The 21,261-nt window shown below is 38.8% G+C and overlaps 1 long non-coding RNA gene across 1 annotated transcript in view; it reads right to left on the bottom strand.

The window, feature by feature from the left end:
- Window positions 1-13,718: 13,718 nt before the first annotated feature.
- Window positions 13,719-21,261, bottom strand: part of LOC123331724 — a 59,762-nt gene continuing 52,219 nt past the window's right edge. The window contains exon 2 of the long non-coding RNA XR_006640623.1: window positions 13,719-14,996. This is a non-coding gene — a long non-coding RNA (uncharacterized LOC123331724). The remainder of the gene's footprint in view (window positions 14,997-21,261) is intronic.

Raw genomic sequence — 21,261 nt, 5'->3', positions numbered from 1 at the left:
CTCCCTCTTAGCACTGCTTTTACTGAATCCCATAGGTTTGGGATTGTCGTCTTTTCATTTTCATTTCTTTCTATGAATATTTTGATTTTCTTTTTGCTTTCTTTCATGATCTATTGGTTATTCAGAAGCTTGTTGTTTAGCCTCTGTGTTTTTTATAGTTTTTTTTTCCTGTAGTTGACATCTAATCTTATTGCATTGTGATCAGAAAAGATTGAAATGATTTCAGTTTTTTTTTTTAATTTACCAATGCTATCTAGCATTGGTAAATTTAAAAAAAAAAAAAAAAACATGAAATATATGACCCAGGATGTGATCTATCCTGGAGAATGTTCCATGTGCACTTGAGAAAAAGGTGAAATCCATTTTTTTTTTGGTGGAATGCCCTGTACATATCAATTAGGTCTAACTGGTCCATTGTATCATTTAAAGCTTGTGTCTCCTTGCTAATTTTGTTTGGTTGATCTATCCATAGGTGTGAGTGGCATATTGAAGTCCCCCACTCTTATTGTATTACTGTTAATTTCCCCTTTCATACTTATTAGCATTTGCCTTACATATTGAGGTGCCCCTATGTTGGATGCGTTTATAATTGTTATATCTTCTTCTTAGATTGATCCTTTGATCATTATGTACTGTCCTTCTTTGTCTCTTATCACAGTCTTTATTTCAAAGTCTATTTTATCTGATATGAGTATTGCAGCTCTTGCTTTCTTTTGGTCTCCACTTGCATGAAGTATCTTTTCCTAGCCCTTCACTTTCAATCTTTCTGTGTCCCTAGGCTTGAGGTGGATCTCTTGTAGACAGCATATATAGGGGTCTTATTTTTGTATCCATTTGGCCAGTCTTTGTCTTTTGGTTGGAGCACTTAACCCATTTACATTTAAGGTAATTATTGATAAGTATGATCATGTTACCATATATTTTTGTTGTTTTGGATTTTTTTTTTTTATATATAAATCTTGTCTGTGTTTCCTGTATAGAGAAGATCCTTCAGCATTTGTTGAAGAGCTGATTTGGTGGTGCTGAATTCTCTCACCTCTTGCTTGTCTGTAAAGTTTTTTATTTCTCCTTCATATCTGAATGAGATCCTTGCTGGGTACGATAATATTGGTTGTAGGTTTTTCTTTCTTCACTTTAAGTATGTCCTGCCATTCCCTTCTAGCCTGAAGAGTTTCTATTGAAAGATCAGCTGTTATCCTTATGGGGATTCTCTAGTGTGTTATTTGTTGCTTTTCCCTTGCTGCTTTAAATATAAGCTCTTCGTGTTTAACTTTCGTTAGTTTGATTAATATGTATCTTGGGGTGTTTCACCTTGGGTTTATCCTGTTTGGGACTCTCTGGGTTTCTTGGACTTGGGTGGCTACTTCCCTCCCTATTTTGAGGAAGTTTTCGACTATTATCTCAAGTATTTTCTCATGCCCTTTCTTTATGTCTTCTTCTAGGACACCTATGATTCAAATGTCCAACCCTGATCTTATGTCCCAGTTTTAATGGGGCACTGCTCCTTTCCTATGTTAAAAGATGAACTGAGGCATATTAAAAGTTTTAGAGTTTATCTAAGTAAAAATGAATCCAAATCAGGCAGCCTTCAATTTAACGAGGAGGAGATCTGAGGAGCTGTATAAAAAGAGCAACTTTTATAGGCAGAAGGAAATAGGAACAAGGATGTTATCCTAGGCAAAAAAGCAGATTGTTTATTGCAAGTTTACTTTCCCTTAAGCATTGGCAGGGATTAGTTAGATTACGCACTTGGTGTTGGTAAGGTGATTAGATTAAGATTCCATTCATTGGAAAGCCAAAGCTATAATTGGGCTCCCCTTGTAGCTCAGATGGCAAAGAATCTGGCTGCAATTCAGGAGACCCAGGTTCAGTCCCTGGGTCAGGAAGATCCCCTGAAGAAGGGAATGGCAACCCACTCCAGTATTCTTGCTTGGAGAGAATCCCATGGACAGAGGAGCTTGGCAGATTACAGTCCATAGGGTCGAAAAGAGTTGGACATGACTAAAGTGACTGAGTGGAGAAGGCGATGGCACCCCACTCCAGTACTCTTGCCTAGAAAATCCCATGGATGGAGGAGCCTGGTAGGCTGCAGTCCATGGGGTCACAAAGAGTCGGACATGACTGAAGCGACCTAGCAGCAGCAGTAGCAGCACTAAAGTGACTGAGCCTGCAAGGAGCCATTTGTTTGAACAGTAAACAAGCAAGAGTGGTACCCTGTCTCCCTGTCTGTGGGGATTTAGTTCTAAGACTTAACTTCTTGCTTGAAAAAGAATGAGAAATTTTATTTTTCCTCTGATAGATACAACTGATGTGTATATAATGGGTTAACATTTATATATACATATTAATGGGTCAAAAAGTATATAAAAGGATAAGAGTTCTTTTTTTTTTTTTTTTTTTGGTCTCTGCAGTCTATTGCAGAGGAAGAAATTTTTCTCTATGCTTCTAGATTTTTTGATTGGTCCAAGAATTAAATAACACAGGTTAACAGCAGGAAAAAAAATCACACAAAAGTTTAAGAAACCCATATATACATGGGAGAGGCTCAGGAAAAATAAGTAATTGGCCAAAATGGTCAAAGCCATTACCTTAAATACCATCTTCAGCTAAAGACAGAAGAGGATGTTGTGGGTATTGGTTTGAGACTTCAAAGGGAAGGAAAGCAAATCACATAGAGATGGAAAAACAAATATTTTGTAAATAAATGCTCTTGAGCCACACAGAAAAAGTGGGACACAGAGTAGAAACTGATTTTTAGGCCCTGCCTAGAGTTTCCCTTAAGAAAATCAGTTTCTACTCTGCTTCCCATTGTTTCTGTGGCTCTGCCTAGAGTTTCCCCTAGGTATTTCTTGGTGGCTCAGTCAGTAAAGAGTCTGCCTGCAATACAGAAGAACCAGGTTCAGTCTCTGGATTGGGAACATCCCCTGGAGAAGGAAATGGCAACCCACTCAAGTATTCTTGGCTGGAGAATTCCATGTTCATGGTGGGCGTCAGTCCATGGGGTAACAAAAAGTCAGATATGACTGAGCAACTAACACTTTCACTTTCAGAGTTTCCCCTACCACACCTTGCCCATATCATTTGCAGCTATCTCAGTGATAATACTATTTCAGAGCAAATCCACTATCTACATTCCTTTAGGCAGTTTGAAGGAAAGTCAAAGTTTCTTTTAAGGCCCCAAGACTCTTTGGGGCCTTAAAAATAATCAGCTTAAATTAATTCTCATGCCAAAGAGACACATTTTAGGGTGGTGAATTGTGTTCCCCTAGGTTCGTGACATTGTACAGGAGACAGGAATCAAGACCATCCCCATGAAAAAGAAATGCAAAAAAGCAAAATGGCTGTCTGGGGAGGCCTTACAAATAGCTGTGAAAAGGAGAGAAGTGAAAAGCAAAGGAGAAAAGGAAAGATACAAACATCTGAATGCAGAGTTCCAAAGAATAGCAAGAAGAGATAAGAAAGCTTTCCTCAGCGATCAATGCGAAGAAATAGAGGAAAACAACAGAATGGGAAAGACTAGAGATCTCTTCAAGAAAATTAGAGATACCAAGGGAACATTTCATGCAAAGATGGGCTTCATAAAGGACAGAAATGGTATGGACCTAACAGAAGCAGAAGATATTAAGAAGAGATGGCAAGAATACACAGAAGAACTGCACAATAAAGATCTTCATGACCCAGATAATCACGATGGTGTGATCACTCACCTAGAGCCAGATATCCTGGAATGTGAAGTCAAGTGGGCCTTAGAAAGCATCACTATGAACAAAGCTAGTGGAGGTGATGGAATTCCAGTTGAGCTATTTCAAATCCTGGAAGATGATGCTGTCAAAGTACTCACTAAATATGCCAGCAAATTTGGAAAACTCAGCAGTGGCCACAGGACTGGAAAAGGGCAGTTTTCGTTCCAACCCCAAAGGAAGGCAATGCCAAAGAATGCTCAAACTACCAGACAATTGCACTCATCTCATACGTTAGTAGGGTAATGCTCAAAATTCTCCAAGCCAGGCTGCAGTAATACGTGAACCGTGAACTTCCAGATTTCAAGCTGGTTTTAGAAAAGGCAGAGGAACCAGAGATCAAATTGCCAACATCTGCTGGATCACTGAAAAAGCAAGAGAGTTCCAGAAAAGCATCTATTTCTGCTTTATTGATTATGCCAAAGCCTTTGACTGTGTGGATCACAATCAACTGTGGAAAATTCTGAAAGAGATGGGAATACCAGACCACCTGACCTGCCTCTTGAGAAACCTATATGCAGGTCAGGAAGCAACAGTTAGAAATGGACGTGGAACAACAGACTGGTTCCAAAGAGGAAAAGGCTGTATATTGTCACCCTGCTTATTTAACTTCTATGCAGAGTACATCATGAGAAACGCTGGGCTGGAAGAAGCACAAGCTGGAATCAAGATTGCCAGGAGAAATATCAATAACCTCAGATATGCAGATGACACCACCCTTATGGCAGAAAGTGAAGAGGAACTAAAAAGCCTCTTCATGAAAGTGAAAGAGGAGAAGCAAAAAGTTGGCTTAAAGCTCAACATTCAGAAAAAGAACATCATGGCATCTGGTCCCATCACTTCATGGGAAGTAGATAGGGAAACAGTGGAAAGAGTGTCAGACTTTATTTTTGGGGGCTCCAAAATCACTGCAGATGGTGATTGCAGCCATGAAATTCAAAGACACTTACTCCTTGGAAGGAAAGTTATGACCAACCTAGATAGCATATTCAAAAGCAGAGACACCACTTTGCCAACAAAGTCCGTCTAGTCAAGGCTATGTTTTTTCCAGTGGTCATGTATGGATGTGAGAGTTGGACTGTGAAGAAAGCTGTGCGCCAAATAATTGATGCTTTTGAACTGTGGTGTTGGAGAAGACTCTTGAGAGTCCCCTGGACTGCAAGGAGATCCAACCAGTCCATTCTGAAGGAGATCAGTCCTGGGTGTTCTTTGGAAGGATTGATGCTAAAGCAAAAACTCCAATACTCTGGCCACCTCATGCGAAAAGTTGACTCATTGGAAAAGACTCTGACGCTGGGAGGGATTGGGGGCAGGAGGAGAAGGGGACGACAGAGGATGAGATGGCTGGATGGCATCACCAACTCGATGGACATGAGTTTGGGTGAACTCCAGGAGCTGGTGACGGACAGGGAGGCCTGGCGTGCTGGGGTTCATGGGGTCACAAAGAGTCGGACACGACTGAGCGACTGAACTGACAAATCTCTTTTAGCAGATTGACTGTGCTCCACATTGCAGTCTGATTTAATGCTTATCAATTAATAAACCCTGTCATTTTCCTCCATGTTTTATAGAGAGGTTTTATTGGGTTGGCAGGAAATTTTATTCTTAATTGTTATTTCCCCAACAATTTGACAATGAGGATAGGACCCATTTAGCAGTTCCTGAATTGGGTGGATCAACTCAAAGTCTTGTGGCCATACAACAGTCATGTCAGAGACCCTGAATTAAAAAATTCTTTTTAGTACTCCATTCTTGGGATACTAGCAGATGAATTACATTCTCCAAATTTAAGATTGTATTATTAAGTATAAGTGATCAGTTCAGTTCAGTTGCTCAGTCGTGTCCAGCTCTTTGCGACCCCATGAACTGCAGCATGCCAGGCCTCCCTGTCCATCACCAACTCCCGGAGTCCACCCAAACCCATGTCCATTGAGTCAGTGATGCCATCCAATCGTCTCATCCTCTGTTGTCCCCTTCTCCTCCTGCCTTCAATCTTTCCAGGCATCAGGGTCGTTTCAAATGAGTCAGCTCTCTGTATCAGGTGGCCAAAGTATTGGAGTTTCAGCTTCAGCATCAGTCCTTCCAATGAACACCCAGGACTGATCTCCTTTAGGATGGACTGGTTGGATCTCCTTGCAGTCCAAGGGACTCTCAAGAGTCTTCTCCAACACCACAGTTCAAAAGCATCAATTCTTGTGCACTCAGCATTCATCATAGTCCAACTCTCACATCCAGACATCACTACTGGAAAAACCATAGCCTTGACTAGACAGACCTTTGTTGACAAAGTATGCCTCTGCCTTTTGATATGCTATCTAGGTTGGTCATAACTTTCCTTCCAAAGAGTAAGTGTCTTTTAATTTCATGGCTGCAGTCACCATCTGCAGTGATTTTGGAGCCCCCCAAAATAAAGTGAGTTTGAGTGAAATCTGGGAGTTGGTGATGGACAGGGAGGCCTGGTGCGCTGCACTTCATGGGGTCCCAAAGAGTCGGACATGACTGACTTAACTAAAAATAAAGTCAGCCACTGTTTCCCCATCTATCTCTCATAAAGTGATGGGACCAAATGCCATGATCTTAGTTTTCTGAATGTTGAGCTTTAAGCCAACTTTTTCACTCTCCACTTTCACTTTCATCAAGAGGCTCTTTAGTTCTTCACTTCTGCCATGAGGGTGGTATCATCTGCATATCTGAGGTTATTGATATTTCTCCCGGCAATCTTGATTCCAGCTTGTGCTTCTTCCAGCCCAGCGTTTCTCATGATGTACTCTGCATAGAAGTTAAACAAGCAGGGTGACAATATACAGCCTTGATGTACTCCTTTTCCTATTTGGAACCAGTCTGTTGTTCCATGTCCAGTTCTAACTGTTGCTTCCTGACCTGCATACAGGTTTCTCAAGAGGCAAGTTTGGTGGTCTGCTATTCCCATCTCTTTCAGAACTTTCCGCAGTTTATTGTGGTCCACACAGTCAAAGGCTTTGGCATAGTCAATAAAGCAGAAATAGATGTTTTTCTGGAACTCTCGTGCTTTTTTGATTTTTTTTTCTGCTATTGTTTTACCAGATCCTAATCAAATAGATGATCATCATTCTACAATGATAACAGAAGAAAACACTAGGCCCCAGTCTGATTTATTCGATAATCATTTTGAGGGCAGCTCTCATGTTGACTTACAGGTCATTTACCCGAGACCAAAGTAGCCAATTTAAGGCTTTCTTTGCTATGGTGACTTATCATGAAGTTTGTGTCTGGTATTAAGTTAGCACAAGCAGATAAGTTAATAGCCATCATTAGAGTTGAAATCCTTGGTTCTACTGTTGCTAAGTGTGTGTTTGATGTCTGTCATGCAACAGAGAAAATTTAGAAAAATTGGAGGTTCTTGGTTTCTATGAGAACTGAAACATCTTGTGGAGATTTGAAAGCTGATTTGTTAGAGGCTTTTCAATTGCCTATTCAGATTATCAGTAATCTATTGCAGAGGTCATATGGGGCAAAATGATGCAATTTGTGAAGGCAATGATTATGCTGAAAGAGCTGCAGAAGCCACTACTAAAACATGACAGACTTCAAATATAGAAGCCCCATTTCTAATACTAGAAACCTCTATCCATCTTCTAAAACAAGCTTCACAAAGGGAAATGAACAAATGGATTGAAAAGGGGGCTAAAAGAAATTCAACTGGACTATAGGAATTACTAACAAAATGATTCCTGTATCACAGTTTTTATTTGCTTGATTAGTTTATTATGTTATCAACAAAATCAAACTGAAAGGGAGTTTTTAAAGGCACTAGACTAATACTACATTTTGATATTTGGCAAAACTAATACAATTATGTAAAGCTTAAAAATAAAATTTAAAAAAATAAAAAAAATTAAATCATAAAAAAGATGAAATTTTTTAAAACATATTAAAGAGTTTTGTTATTTGTCAGCAGAAATCTTTACAGACCACTCCCAATGTAGGTGCAGAAAGTTTTCCCTGACCAACTTTACCAGGAGCCCAGTGGCACTTCGATTTCATAGAATTGAGGCCTATGGAAGGTAGATTTTGTCTAGTGGTGTATGTATGATGTCTTTTCCCTCTTCAAAACCAGATCCTCAGGCATTGGGGTAAAGTCCCTCTTCATGCACATAATCCCCACTGTTGAGATACCAGAGTTTATTCAATCAGATGGAAGAGATCATTTTATGTCTATTGTTGTTGAGGAATTATGCAAATGTTTGCAGACTCCAAAAAGCTATCATATTCCAAGTAGAATAAAAAACTCAAACTCTAACAAATTCATTAGCTGAGATTCAGTGATCTATGGGTAAAATGGCCTAGAGAGTTACCAATAGTTTTGTTAAAAGTTAGAGCAGCTCTTGCAAGCAATAATGTTCTCCCTTAGAACTTACACTTGGCAGGTCTGTGAATTTGGGTCTGAAATCACTTCCTCCACTTTGATTTAACTGAATTCTCTCATTATCATGTTTGATACCTAAAATGGCTTTTATCTTCCCTAGAAACCCTGAGACAAAGTCAGAAGACCCTAGAGGGACCTACTGGAAGAAGTCTGCCACTCCTGTTCAACTGAACAATTTAGTTTCCATAAAAGTGCTCTGGAGAAAAGATGCATTGTCACCATGCTGAGGGGCCACTTCAGGTGCTACTGATCACCCAAATGGCCAAAGTGAAAGAAAACCCATTTAGGTTCATGCTTCCCACATGAAGCCAGCTCTTCAAGAGGACTCAACTGTGGTCTGCAAAAATGACTTGAAACAAATTTTCTGGAATAAATGGTGTTGGTACTGAACTCAACTGAAAGGGGGTATTAAGAACTTATTACTATTCTCAGACTGGACTGCCTTGTTATCTTATTCAAAATATTAAGGAATAGTAGTATAATAGTGATTATTTGTTGTTGCATTACTCTTAGAATCACATTTTACTAGCAAGCAAACAGGTTATTTGTTACACCACTTCTGTACTCCCATAATGGTTCATAGAGTCACACATTTCTCATCGGCTCTGAATTGTACTCCCAGTATGGACAGGGCCTGGGCTTATAAATCCAACAATTTGATTATTGGCATTAAAAAATAGAACTGTATTCATTACAAGCTTTTTATAATATTAAGGTGAAAATAACTAATATGCATCCAGATACTCAAGCCCCAAATTTGACACAAATGTTTTGTTAACTAGCCTGTTTGTAAGGGTGGTATATATGACTAGTAATATATGATTATATGATTACTAATAGAAATGATTACTATATATGTATGTATTAGTAATAGAAATGATTAGTATATATGATTATTAATAGAAAGACAGAAAGCTGGCATTTATGGATAGAGACAACAGAAGACAGGTATAATGTCACTGTTAGTCACTTTGGGATACAAGTTTTTCCAGGTCTAGTGCAGACAAACATGCTTATTATATTGCGTGGACCAAAATGTTTGTTCAGATTTTCTTGCAAGATACTACGGAAAAATCTAAAACTTTTTGGCCCACCTGATACTATTTATAATAGTTAAATATCCATGGGTAACTACTAAGTTAGAGGTGAAAAATGGCCCAGAAGTTGGGTTTGCCCTCAAGATATAAATGATTGGAGCCATGTATCTTGAACACTGGGCGTTGAAGGGGAGAATTTGCCACCCCCTAAAATGCCTCTCTGCCATAAGGATTACCTTAAGTTGCTTCTTTTTAAGAAATAGCAGATACAGGAAAAGCTATTAGTAGAGTGGAAGTTACCCTTTTATAAGAGATATTTACATCTATAAGAGAAATCTTCATTCCTAAGGGTGTCTCCCTCTCTGTACCAGGAAAAGGAAGATGATATAACCTCCAGAAACTTAGCAGTGGAGAAGGCAGCACCTCAAATCTGCATAACAACTATATCCTAGTTTTCTGTGTGTTGGCTAGTCACCTCCCATAACTGCCAGCCCACCTCCAATATCTTCAGTTGTCTTAGCTGGAAATGGTATATACGTTGAAGGCTTGGGCCATTTTGGAGAGTTACTCAGTTTTCCTGGATCTCTCCCATGTATATGGGAGGTATAGTGAATAAAAGTTGCTCAGTCATGTCCAACTCTGTGACCTCATGGACTGCAGCCCACCAGGATCCTCTGTCCACGGGATTTCCCAGGCAGGAATACTGGAGTGGGTTGCCATTTCCTTCTCCAGGGGATCTTCCCAAGCCAGGGATCAAACATGGTTCTCACACTGCAGGAGGACTCTTTACCCACTGAGCCACCAGGGAACCCCTTCCAGGGAAGTATATATGTATATATGTTATTAAACTTTTGTTTGTTTTTCTGTTAATATTTTATTACAAAGGGGTTTCAGTCAAGAACCTAGAAGGGGAGAGGGAAAATTATTTTTTCTCCCCTACAAAGTTTAATCTATACCCTTCAGTGGGTGTCTTATAGGACTTTGATACTAGATAATGGCCATGCGTTTGTGTTTTGTATCTGGGAAAAGTTTTGGGAAGATTGAATAATTACAGAAGGGTCTAGTTTATTCTGTAATTATAATGTTACTTCTGTGAGGGGAAATGTATTGTGGCTTAAGAAAAACTCAGTTAAAAATCAGTTGAATTATATGCTTAAGAGTCAAATATTTTAGCTTCCAAATCTATTGTAAATCACCTGAACTTACATTATAAAATAGAATTGACAAAATGATGATACATGACTACACACACAGATGTTTCCATAAAAAGCTGTATTGTTTTGAAAAGACCTACTAACATTTGGCAGTCTCCTAGTGGAAAAAAAAAACAAAACAAATGGTCACCCTAGAGTGAGGCCCACAAAAAGGTAAACCCCACTAATCCATAAATAAATAACTTCCAATCAGTTTTACTTTTTTTTTTTTAAAGTCAAGTGCACTGGAGTAAAGCCCTCAGTAAAATGCACCCGCTTAAATGTACGGTTATGAGTCTTGACAAATATGTACCCTAGCATATACCACAATCAAGAGATAGAACATTTCCATACAACAAAAAGGTCCCTTCAGTCTCTCTGCAGTCAATCTGCACCCTACCACTAGCCTCAGACAACCACCAATCTATTGTTACTGTGGATAAGTTTTGCATATTACAGTATCTCATCTAAATGGAAGTATGTGAATTTTTCTGATTTTTTGTTCAATTTAGTTAATTTCTTGAAATTCATGCTGTTGAATATATCCGATTTTAATTTTATCCATTAGTATTAATATGTTAATTATATTAATCCATTGTATTAATATACCACTTTTTTCCCATTTAAATGTTGATATTTTGGTTGATTTCTAGTTTGAGACTAAAATAAATAAAACTGCTATGAACACATTTCATGTGTAAGTTATTTTGAAAACAGGTTTCATTTTATTTGGAATGTACAAGTATGTACATTCTTATACATTGTAAATGCTAGGTTGTTTTAGAAGTCCAAAATGCTAGGTTATATCATAAGAGTATTTTGACTGTTTTGTTTTGGGGGCAAATTAAGCTCAGAAGCTGAGTTTGTCTTTGCCAGAAATTAATTTAACACGGATTCACTGTGGGAATTATGATAATTTCACTAGCCAAGAGAATACAGGATGTCTCTGAGTAAACCAATAAAGAAATAACATACTCAAAACAAACGACAGATTAATTACACTGCTGTACCAGGCAAGGTTAGATGAAAGGAATAAAGTCCAATTTAGTTAAGGTGTATCTTTTCTAAGAGTTTTGGTTTCTCCTGAGAGAAGGCTTTGCCAACCAAGATCTGACTTCCAGCTGCTACCATAAAAATAAAAGACCCTAGTTGCTAGAGTGTGTTGCTAGGGAACAGTGGTTCCTGTGCCCATAGGTATGCTGAACTTCTCTGGCTACAGATCAGACCACTGCCAATAAAGGCATTGCCTTTTACCTAGGTAGAACTAATGCCCCAAGGTCTTCAAAGAGCTATTAGCAAAGGGTAGCTTCTACACAGACTGAACTCAGATATTTCTCACAAATTCTCAGTATTTACAGTCTAAATATCTCTTGCCATAGTTGCTTCTCCTCCTGTTCTTACCAATAAGCCCCTAGAAGGGCCCCTCAGCAGCTGGGCTACCAAGCGCTTATCAATTACAACAGATGACAACTTACTTCATTCTTATATCAAAACAACTTTACTTCTAAAAACAACTGTTTTGTGTTTATCATAAACAAGTAAATTAAAACTTCACTTTCGTCATAAACAAGTGGATTTGAAATAGCAAACTAAGAGTCAACATTGACATTTTAAAAAAAAACTGCCCAACTAGTTTCCCAAATAGCTGTGCCATTTTACACAACCCCCAGCAACATATATGAGTCCCAATGGTTCTGCATTTGCCCCAAAACTTGGAACTTAACAGTCATTTTAATTTTAGCCATTGTGGTATCTAGTATCTCATAGTGTTTTTTATTTGCATCTTTATGTTGACTAATGATGTTAAACATCTTTTAATATACTTACTATTCATATCTTTTGTGAAGTATCTGTTTAAATCTTTTTTCTCATTTATGTTGTATTGCTTGTCTTATTGAGATTTAAGGGTCCTTTGTATATTATGGATGAAAGTCCTTTATGAGAGGCATGTATTACAAATATTTTCACCCTGCTCATGACTTGCCTTTCAATTTTCTTCTTGAAGAACAGAAGGGTTTTTTTCTTTTATGTTTTAGTGCAAGGCTGCAAAGATTTCCTCCCATGATTCTTTTAGAAATGTTATTTTTTTTTTGTTTAGTTCTATAAGGAATTTAAAGTAGGTTTTGTGTTGATATGAGGTAATGGCCAACATTCATTTTTTTCCAGTTGTTCTCATACCATTTGCTTCAATGGCTATCTTTCTCCAGTCAATTACCTTGGCAATTTCATCAAAAATTGAATGAACATATATGTGTAGGTCTATTTCTGGACACTCTGTTCTGTCTCGTTTCCCTAAGTCACAGTATACTTAAGGACAAAGATGTTACCAGCAACATGCTGGTAAATGTTTACCAACAGGCACTTTGGGAACATGGGTACAAACAACCAAACAAAAAATGTTGATTTGCAGCATTTGCTGACTGCCAAGGTATAAATCCTAGATAGCATTTTCAAAAGCAGAGACATTACTTTGCCAACAAAAGTCCGTCTAGTCAAGGCTATGGTTTTTCCAGTGGTCATGTATGGATGTGAAAGTTGGACTGTGAAGAAAGCTGAGCACTGAAGAATTGATGCTTTTGAACTGTTGTGTTGGAGAAGACTCTTGAGAGTCCCTTGGACTGCAAAGAAGATCCAACCAGTCCATCCTAAAGGAGATCAGTCCTGGGTGTTCTTTGGAAGGAATGATGCTAAAGCTGAAACTCCAATACTTTGGCCACCTCATGTGAAGAGTTGACTCATTGGAAAAGACTCTGATGCTGGGAGGGATTGGGGGCAGGAGGAGAAGGGGATGACAGAGGATGAGATGGCTGGATGGCATCACCAACTTGATGGACATGAGTTTGGGTGAACTCCGGGATTTGGTGATGGACAGGGAGGCCTGGCGTGCTGAAATTCATGGGGTCACAAAGAGTCGGACACAACTGAGCAACTGAACTGAACTGAAGGTATAAATTCTCTAAACATGGTCGATTTCAAGATATTCTGCACTACAAACTCCACCTGCCTCAGACTGTCCAAACTATAGTCTCCAGCTCCTCAATTCAGCGAGACTTCCATTTCTTTGCTTGGGTACCTTCTTCCAGAAGTGGATATGATCACAGAGCTCACCTTGTTTTCCTTCCCTAAGAAATCATAGACCTGTAATGGCTCTAGTCCGAAGTCTGAAAAACAGTTGTGTTGCATATTTTGTACAATTTTCTAGTTTTTTGGCAGGAGGGCCAGTCTGTATTTGTTATTTCATCCTGGTCAGAAATGCTTCTCAATTAGCTTTAAATGCCTCACACTTGAATAGGTCACAAAGCACTATGTATTTGAGGAGAGCCTCTAACATGAAAAACAGGAAGCAAACAAAAGATTTTAATATAGAAAGCAGAAGAAAACTTTTTTTTATAACTATGCTATCTTTAGAGAGTTACGATATTTAATCCATGAAACAAGGAAAACGTGCTGTAAGAAAAGGAAAAATGAGAAGGAAGATGTCTTAGAAATTAAATATACACATATACAAATATACATGTGTGTATATAATTATATATATTCACTCATCTATATATGAGATATAACTAAAAATAAGTTACAGATTGGAAAAAAATTCAAAATTTTTTCCTAAAACTTTAGAACAAAAGGACAGAGATAGCAAAAAAAAAAATAATAAATAAATATAGGATCAACCCAGGTCATTCAATACTGCTTTCAGAGAAGGAAAAAAAATATATAAAATTTCAGAAATAATCAGAGAAAATTTCTACATTTAAGACTCATGTTTTCAGTTTTAAAAGAAAAAGGTCCAGCACAATGATTAACCCACAACAAAGCACATCATCACAAAACTTTGGAACACCCAGGAGAGAGAAATTATTTTAAAAGCTTTCAGAGAGAAAGAATGTGAAACACACAATGAAATACAGAAGAGAATGACATTACGTTTCTCAACAGCAACATTAGAAAGTAAAAGAGGATGAATGCCTTCAAAATTCTGAGGGAAAATTTTTTGGACCATAAATGCCATACTTTATATCAATCAAATATAAAGGCAGACTATAAAGACACTGGAGACATGTAAGGTCTCAAAAAATAACAAGAGCTCCATCAGAAAGAAGTGAGTAAACAAAGAAAAGATGGCACCAGGAGATCCAGAAAACAGAACCACTAGAGAACTACATAAGAGAAAGAGTATTTTGTGTCTTCTGTTTGCTTGTTTTATAATGATGAAAGGCAGCTCCAGGATAACAGTTATACAGCAGAACTAAAGAGCAGACAGTCCCGACTGAAATGACATGATGGGGAACTTCAGGAGGCATGTCTCCAAGAAAAAAAAGTAGAACAAATTAATTCCTGTGCCTTCCAGTATTAAGAAAAGCTTACAACTCTGGAGGGATTATGAAACTTACATAGAAAACTACACCAAATATGAACACATTTTTAATCCCAAAGTAAAACAGAATTTATAACAAAGTGTCTTGATCCAATCAGGCTATATAACAAAATACCACTGACCGGGTAGCCTATAAACCACAGATATTTATTTCTCACAGTTCTAGAGACTAAAGTCCAAGATCAGAGTGCCAGCATGGTCAGGTGAGAGTTCTCTTCTTCACTGCAGATTTCTTCTTGTATCCTCCTGTGACAGAAGGGGCTAGTTAGCCCTGTGGGATCTCACTAATCCCACTGAGGGCTCCACCCTCACCATGTTATTATTGCCCAAAGACCCATACCTGCTATCACCTTTGGGGGTTAGGATTTCGACATAGGAATCTTGCTGCTAAGTCACTTCAGTCGTGTCCGACTCTGTGCAACCCCATAGACAGCAGCCCATCAGGCTCCCCCGTCCCTGGGATTCTCCAGGCAAGAACACTGGAGCGGGTTGTCATTTCCTTCTCCAATGCATGAAAGTGAAAAGTGAAAGTGAAGTCGCTCAGTTGTGTCCGACTCTTAGCAACCCCATGGACTGCAGCCTACCAGGCTCCTCCGTCCATAGGATTTTCCAGGCAGGAGTACTGGAGTGGGGTGCCATCTCCTTCTCCGTTAGGAATCTTAGGGAGACACAAACATTCAGACCATAGCAAAAAGAAAATAATAATACGTAACTCAGCTGGCTGTGCACAATATTTATATAGCTGTAAATAATACTGATTTATCTGTATATTGGGACAATAGGAAAAGAAGTGTGTGTGAGGGAAGAAAGATTTTGATAACTAAATCTCCATATTAAATAGTATGAAATAGATAACGCTAAAGTTAAAAATCGAGAAAACACAACAAAGCCTTTTAAAATATGAAGGTAATAACAGAAGAAATAACCCCGGGGGATAGGACTCAGGAGTGATGAGGACAGGTCGGGGACTAATGCTTTCACACATGCGCCTTGCAGTACTAGTAGTTCAACTTTTAAACTAAGAGCACATATCACTTTGATAAAATTTTCTAATTAAATTTTAAAATAATTTCTTCCTGGCACTATTTCTAATTTTTCCTTGGATGAAATACCTCAAAATGGAAAGGTCAGGACATGAGGAGGAGGAAAGGGATGACATCTAATACACCTGGCTTGAATTACTGCCCAGTGGTCTACCCATTCACACTTGTTCAATTCCTTCTAAGGCTAGATCTTGAATCTAGACTCATGGTTCTGGAGTCAAACTGACGTGAGCTCAAAATTACCTAGTATGCAAAATCCAAATGCTCTTTTCCCCAAAACAGCGGAAACTAATAAATTAGGACTATTGTTTTCACGAAGGTAGGCCAAAGTCACTGAGCTCTGTTCCTAAAGTTGCTTATCTTCATTAAGGGAAAATGAGTAACATCTGGTGGCATCCTGATTACATCCGCTTAATTTGGAAACACTGCTTGTTCACTTGCTTACTTGTTTGCTTACTCTTTTATGTGTGTGTCTCCATAGAAAAATTAGGGAGAAATCTATCCCTTTGTATTCCAAAAATGGCAAAGGAAGTCATAATTAGATTTCATTGATTTAGTTTCCTCCCTAGGGGGAAGAAGTAAAAAGAGGGTAGAACACTTTCCATAGCTAGAATTTTCATCTTAAACTCCCCACAGAAGTTTGGCTCTGGACTGGGGTGGGGGAGGGGGGGGCCCTTTCATCTAAAGATTAATTCCAGCTGTGGAGTTCAGGACCATCAAGACAATTTGAAGATTCCCAACTTCAGACAGAAAACTAGAGGAAGTGTGGCTAATACAAGGATATTTGGGGATATGTCATTTGATAGAGAATAATAGTAAAGCTCTTAAAAATAATATTTTAAGTTGGAATAAAATATTTAAATATATATCTTTAAGATTCCTTGATGGACCTAGAGTCTTATACAGAGTGAACTTAAATCAGAAAGAGAAAAACAAATATCATATATTAATGCATATATATTGAATCCAGAAAAATGGTACTGCTGCTGCTGCTAAGTCACTTCAGTTGTGTCCTACTCTGTGCGACCCCATAGACGGCAGCCCACCAGGCTCCCCTGTCCCTGGGATTCTCCAGGCAAGAACACTGGAGTGGGTTGCCATTTCCTTCTCCAGTGCATCAAAGTGAAAAGTAAAAGTGAAGTTGCTCAGTCATGTCCGACTCTTGGCGACCCCATGGACTGTGGCCCACCAGGCTCCTCCATCCATGGGAGGTGCCATTGCCTTCTCTGGAAAAATGGTACAGATGAACCTATTTGCAGGGCAGGAATAGAGACACAGACATAGAGAACAGACGTGTAGTCACAGCAGGGGAAGGGGAGGGTAAGAGGAACTGAGAGAGTAGTATTGACATATACATACTATGATGTGTAAAATATATAGCTGGTGGGAATCTGCTGTATAACATAGGGAGCTCAGCTCCACACTCTGTGATGACCTAAAGGGGTGGGATAGTAGGGTGGGATGGAGGTTCAAGAGGGAGGAGATATATGTATACATATAGATGATTCACTTCATTGTACAGCAGAAAGTAACAACATTGTAAAGCAATCATACTCCAATAATTAAAAAAAAAAACATTTCCTGGTGTGATTTTTTTAATTATTATTAGCTAACTCTAATCCTGATCAGGTAAGAGGGCCTTTGTTATACTGTTTACCTTTCATTTCCCATTGCAACGCCTCATCCCATCTCAAAGACAGACAGACAGACACACACACACGCAGTAATTTACTGGCCTGGGCTCTCAATATTCCATATGTTTCCCATATTTTGAGGTATCCAGTTCTGCCTATTGAACTGTGAATGTCCGCCTACACCCTGCAGCTGAGTCTATGCCTGCCTCAATCCCGTTATGCCAGTCTAGTTGCAGGTCTCAGTCTTTCCAAGTCTGCCCCATCTTGTTTTAAGACACGACACGAGTTCTGACCTCTGTGGTATTACAGAATAGAGCTACCAGCCCTTCAAGCTCTTAAAGGCAGTCAACTCCTGAATCCACATTTTTTTTCCACCTCTTTTTCATGTGGGAATTCACTACAGAAAAGCTGCATTTAACTTGGCTTTCCATCAAGGTCCTTGCATTATAGTTGCTGGATTCACTTTAGCCCAACACCATTATAACAAAAATACTCTAACTTGGATTACCATTAAGTTTATACTTCCAATGCAGTGATTTTCATATTTTGGTGTGCATTAAAATCTCTGTAGGGGTGGCGAAAATGCATATTCCTGGGCTGCATTCCCCCTACCCCCAATAAGAGATTGAGTCAGTACATATAAGGTAGAGTCCAGAAATCTGCAGTTTATCTAAGCACTCAGGTGATCTGATGTCATGGGATGCTGTGGTCCACAATTTCAATTTACTAGCTTGTCAATGAAGCCCAATGGTCCATCCAAGTAATTGAGTAAGAAACAGAAATTCTTTTTTTGGGGGGGGGGGGCGGACACAAATTCTCCTTTCAAGGGCTTTGAAGAATTGCATCTAGAAATCTGCTTTTCCTCTCTGATGGGGTTAAATACAAAGAGAAGGAAATCAAGCGCTATACTGCTGGCTCTGCCCCTTTAAAGAATGTCGCTATTCTGTAAATGGAATGCTTGCTTGCTTCCTTCACAAAGTTCTGCTTGCTGTGGGAGTAAAAGGTGTTATGATTGCAAAATTTGTGTTCACCAGACAAATTCTAGTTCTTTCATATGCCTTTAGACAATGCTGTCTCTTAACTGTTTGTACAGCACTTCAAAATCCTGAGTAGGTGGTTTCAGTGTGGGCTAATGCCAGGGTTATTTACAGAAGATGCAAACAGAATTAAGACAGAGCTGTTCAAGAGGACAGAACAGTAGCCTCCCCAGCAATCGGGACTTGTATTTGCTAGAGCCACTGAATCATTGTGGAGCACAGACTGCCTACCTCCTTAAGGAGTGGGAAGTAAATTACTTCTCAGGCTCAAAGACGAGAATCTGGCTTAAACATTCCATGTGATGCTCTCCTACTTCAAATTCTAGGCTCTCATAAGATCCCAGGCAATGAAAGAAATAAGAGAAATCATCACAGTTCTGACTCTGATGATTCTAAGGCCTTGAGCAAGTCTTTCACTGTCCTGAATTCATAGAATTAGGATGGTAATATTTACCTCACAATATGGTTTCAAAAAAAAAGTTATGAAAATATGTAGCAGAGTACCTGACAGTAAAGCACCACAACATATATTTTTTCATTGTGCCTCATAATTTGGTCTGGGGTCAATGCCACACCAGTCCCTCAATGGCAGTGAGTATCCCCAGCCACCATTTAGCTCATGGCAGTACCCTTTTCCAGGGAACACCACATGCCATTTAATGGGGTTGATTTTGAGGTGTGGCTGTCAGTTACCAGTGTAACAGAGTAGCAAGCAGGTTTTAATGTGAATTGAGGATTCCTCTCATTTCCTTAAAAATTCCATTTTGACTCACTTATTTTCACAGTATATTAATGAAGGTTAAAAATTATATATAGCAAATTCCAGATTTATCTAGCAATTAAGGCACGGGCTCTCAACAGCTCTCAAAACCACCCTTATGGGTGGTTTTCCAATTTTCTGAAAACCTGATGAATGCTACAAATCTTCACTCTTTCCTCTGGAGAAAAAAAAATACATGCACATCAAATTTCACAGTTTATGGAGGTTCACAGACTCCCTACAGACCAGGCTAAGAAGTCCTGAAATAAGTATCATCACGCACCACTCTGTCTCCAGTAAAATAGGAGACTAAGCCCTTCTTACCCTGAGAACAACATAAGAACTTCTCCAAAACGGCTGTTAAAACCCCACAGAAGACTTGTGTGGGCTCCTTTAACAGACACTTGGGTTCTCAAAAGGACTACATACGGCATATGTCTAGGCAATGATGGGGTTGCCATGGTGAGGAGATTAAGAATTCAATTTTATAGTTTAGCAAAAATGTCTTCTAGCTTCTGTAAATCAGGCAAAAATGGAAGGCAGGGTGGGAAGAATAGTCCAAGAAAACAAAGTTTTCTCAAAGGGTCTCATCCAAATTTCAAGGGTCATGTTATCCACATTGCTCAAGTGATATTGCAATTATGCTGGAAAAATGCTTCTGCTCCTTCACAATCAGGCACTGCTCACCACCCTCCCAAGTCTGCTTTTCCTAATGGGTATTTTAGAATATCAACTCGCCGGTGCTCCAATTCTCAGATACCAAGAGTCAAACAGCAAGAGATCTATTTTTCAGATGACAAGCAGCTGAGAGAGGCAAGGATGAAACAGGCTGTGTACAGTAAATAACAAATTAAACATCAGGCAAGAGACAAATGGTAAACTCTGTTCAATTAACCTCTATTATTACATATTTTTTAAACTTTCAGTGTAGGCAAGACATGGTCATTAATAACCCATCTGCCTCCTACAGAGAGCTATGCTGGGGTCACAACAGTGTCATTCAGATATAAAGGTAACAATTCTGGCTTTCCCCCACCAAAATGTGCATGCAGAGTTGCTCCTCCATAACAATCATCTCTATTCCTTCAACCTTAAGATTAAAGATATGTTTTTAAGAGAATGCTGGTCAAGTCAGGAATGCAATTTGTGGCCAAAGAACAAGACATATGTGGCTTGTACATGCTATGTATGCACGCTATTTATATGCATGCCCTTGACCTCATTTGCACAAGTCTCTCCTCATCAATCAGCCTTATCTGAGGAATCAAATGCAAACACAGAATTTGTTACTTTCTCTAGAAAGGAATGATATCCAGGGAGAAAATTAAAGAGATCAATGGCAGCTCTGGGAAGAAAAAGATGGCTTTTAAATTAATTGATAAATAATGAATTGAAATAGGCAAGAAAAAGAAAAAATTGAAAGACAACCTTAGAACTGAAAAAATGAGACTCATCTTTTCTAATACTCAGCTAGCATCTCTCACATTAGTATCTTCAGCAATGAGATTCAATGAAGATGTCCAAGTGACAGTTATGTCACCTGTTCATAAGACTTAAAGTGAAAGTGCTAGTCACTCAGTCATGTCTGACTCTTTGTGACCCCATGGACTGTAGCCATCTAGATCTGATAGAGTACCTGATAAACTATGGATGGAGGTTCATGACATTGTACAAGATATAGGGATCAAGACCACCCCCATGGAAAAGAAATGCAAAAAAAGCAAAATGGCTGTCTGAGGATGCCTTACAAATAGCTGTGAAAAGAAGAGAAGTGAAAAGCAAAGGAGAAAAGGAAAGATATACGCATTTGAATGCAGAATTCCAAAGAATAGCAAGAAGAGATAAGAAAGACTTCCTCAGTGATCAACCTAAAGAAATAGAGGGAAAAAATAGAATGGGAAAGACAAGAGATCTCTTCAAGAAAATTAGAGATACCAAGGGAACATTTCATGCAAAGATGGGCTCGATAAAGGACAGAAATGGTATGGACCTAAGAGAAGCCAAAGATATTAAGAAGAGATGGCAAGAATACACAGA

The sequence above is a fragment of the Bubalus bubalis genome, chromosome X (assembly GCF_019923935.1).
Source record: "Bubalus bubalis isolate 160015118507 breed Murrah chromosome X, NDDB_SH_1, whole genome shotgun sequence".
In the NCBI taxonomy this organism is placed as follows: Eukaryota; Metazoa; Chordata; class Mammalia; order Artiodactyla; family Bovidae; genus Bubalus; species Bubalus bubalis.
This window is presented reverse-complemented; position numbering and strand designations above follow the sequence as displayed.